The 2731-nt window shown below is 31.2% G+C and overlaps 1 long non-coding RNA gene across 1 annotated transcript; it reads right to left on the bottom strand.

Moving 5' to 3' along the window:
- Positions 1-973: 973 nt before the first annotated feature.
- On the bottom strand, positions 974-2414 carry LOC131639004 (uncharacterized). Its single transcript, XR_009294826.1, has 5 exons — positions 2308-2414; positions 2164-2217; positions 1897-2060; positions 1402-1639; positions 974-1071 (listed from the first exon to the last, which is right to left on the bottom strand). It is a non-coding gene; the product is annotated as an uncharacterized LOC131639004 (long non-coding RNA).
- Between the last annotated feature and the right edge of the window lie 317 nt (positions 2415-2731).

Raw genomic sequence — 2731 nt, 5'->3', positions numbered from 1 at the left:
TTACTAGCATATTTTTCTTATCATTTTGGAACACACTCATATTATTAACATATTATTAACTGTTGTTAATAATTTACAACAAAAACTTATGAAGCCAAATCAATCTAGGCAATCTTGGATAAGCTTCCATATCCCATAATGTTAAAGAGGAAAGTTGGGCAAGACGTGTTCATAATAGTTAACCAAGAAGTTATTGTTGATTCAAGTGTTAAGTGTCTATATTAATTTAGGTGATGAGGTGTTGAACTAAGACTTTAAACAAGCGCTGCTTGGGAGAAACCCAAGGGTGGTAGCTAGGTTGATCTAAATCTTAGTTTTGAATTTTAATTGGATGCATTTTACTTATACTTTGTTCACCCACCTCATGTAAACACTACTACGGAAAAGGACTACGAAAGCGCTTTTTTTGGGCTACTAAAGCGCTTTAAAGCGCTGCCAAAGCTAGCGCTGCCGTAGGTAACGAAAGCGCTTTTGAAAGCGCTCTGGTAGCCCCCCCTATAAGAGCGCTTTTTTCAGAAAAACGCTCTGGTAGCCCCTCCTATAAGAGCGCTTTTTCCAGAAAAACGCTCTGGTAGCCCCCCTATAAAAGCGATTTTTCCAGGAAAAGCGCTCTGGTAGCCCCCCTATCAGAGCGCTTTTACAAAAGCGCTTTCGTAGGTTGCGTTTTTTTTTATGCTTTTTTTATTATCTTAGACAAATAAAAATTAAAAAAAATACATTTAATATGAGACATTTTATGAATTGAATCTACAAGTATTGCATATATTTATTATCAAAATACAAATAAAACATCACTAATTTTATAAGTGCTTTAGAAGCTAAGTTTACAATCAAATTCTCAAAACACAAAATACAATATATATATATATATATATATATATATATATATATATATATACATATATATATATATATATATATATATATATATATATATATATATATATATATATATATATATATATATATACTGATTTGCTCCTTAAGAAAACTAGTTCTCTCCTGCCGAACGTGACTCCTCGATGGCCATAATTGACTTTCCAACAATGCACAAATCAACTTCTAATTTATCTTCAATTGTCCATGCATGTATACATATAAGAATAAAATGAAGAAAAAAAATAAAGTTAATAAAGGAGTATAATACATATTGACTAAATGACTTATAGATAAGTCACATAAGTAAATTGTCACTACACTAGAAATGAGAAACTAATCTTCCTACTTATGAAACTAATAAGTTATAAATTAGATAAGTCATGCTTAAACATTCTGACACACAAACAAATGTATCATATAATAAGTTGGAAAAAAATCATGGATTTCAAAAACCAAATCAAGAGCACTAGGATGTCCTCTAAAGAGTGAAGGAAATGAATGGTGGAAATGGAAATTGGTTACCTTAGCAGCATTGAATTGCCCCCAAATTTCAGGAAAGAACAATTCTTTACAGTTTTGTTATTTTATTGGCACCATCAATGGAAGAGTTAAATTCAGGAGCTTCATTGAGGTAGCATGGAATCCAACAAGTCTTTATTCTAGTCTTTATTATAACGAATAAATTATTGTTGACATGTTGCTTTACTCAAGACTCTAAAAGAGTGACCATCTCATGTTTTATAGCAAAATGAGTATAGATCTGTAAAGAAGCCAAAATTAGAATCAATATATTATCCCATTTTATATCTATTTTTTTAATAATACACTGAGTAGACTACAATAATACACACAGGTACGATTAACTCATAAACCTTAAATTCCCATACTGAAATGAAAATTCAAATTTAAATATCAGTTAACACTTATTTACATAAAAAATATTCAATTAATTAGTTTTGTTTGGTTAATACATGCAGAGAGAACATAGAAATAGTTATCGTGTTTTGATGAAATTACCAGAATATCTCAGCCAATACCCTATGCTTGTCTATATCATTGAACAGCGGTTGGCGCTTAATGATGTGAGAAAATATGCAGCCCATATACCAGATATCAGCTGCAGTTGAGTAATTGGTTGAGCCCATCAAAAGTTCAGGTGCTGTATAGCTCAGATGAGCCTTCTGCAAATCGAAAACAAAATTACAATAACATTACTTTGCATGGTTTGAACCATCCTGGATTGTTTTAAACAATGTAAAAAAGAGAAAGTATATAGTATCATACATGAATAGAAGTTTTGGGTGCACAAATTCCAAAAAGAGCTTGATGTAGAACAGACTGCAAACACAAAATGTAGAAGAAATTTGAGATATAAAACAAAGCAGCACTACACTATAGAAACAATAGTTTAGTATAAAGATGAGTTACTCTTTCGAAAGTGTGAATGCTAAGCACGGGATTAGTGATGTACTATTTTTCAAGATTTACACACACCAAACATATATTCCTCAGTAGCTAGAATTTGCAACAACCTGTAGATATCACACACACCAAACATATATATAATCACCATAAATCTATTCATCGAAGCTTGATTTGAAGAAAACAAATAACTGACCTGACAATATTGGGATGGTTCAAATCTCTAAGGATAGAGGTGTGATTCAAAATGGTGTATGGAATTCCCTTGCTTGGCTGATGTTGAGGAATGGTTCAAATCTCTAAGCTCTTTTTAAACAAAAACAATCGGCAGAACAAACTTATAAGTTAATATATCATCTACTAACCTAGGTGATAAATCATATGTTTAGTAATATATCATCTACTAAACTTTAATATATGATTTGCATGT

The sequence above is a fragment of the Vicia villosa genome, unplaced genomic scaffold (assembly GCF_029867415.1).
Source record: "Vicia villosa cultivar HV-30 ecotype Madison, WI unplaced genomic scaffold, Vvil1.0 ctg.002501F_1_1, whole genome shotgun sequence".
NCBI classification, from domain to species: Eukaryota; Viridiplantae; Streptophyta; class Magnoliopsida; order Fabales; family Fabaceae; genus Vicia; species Vicia villosa.
This window is presented reverse-complemented; position numbering and strand designations above follow the sequence as displayed.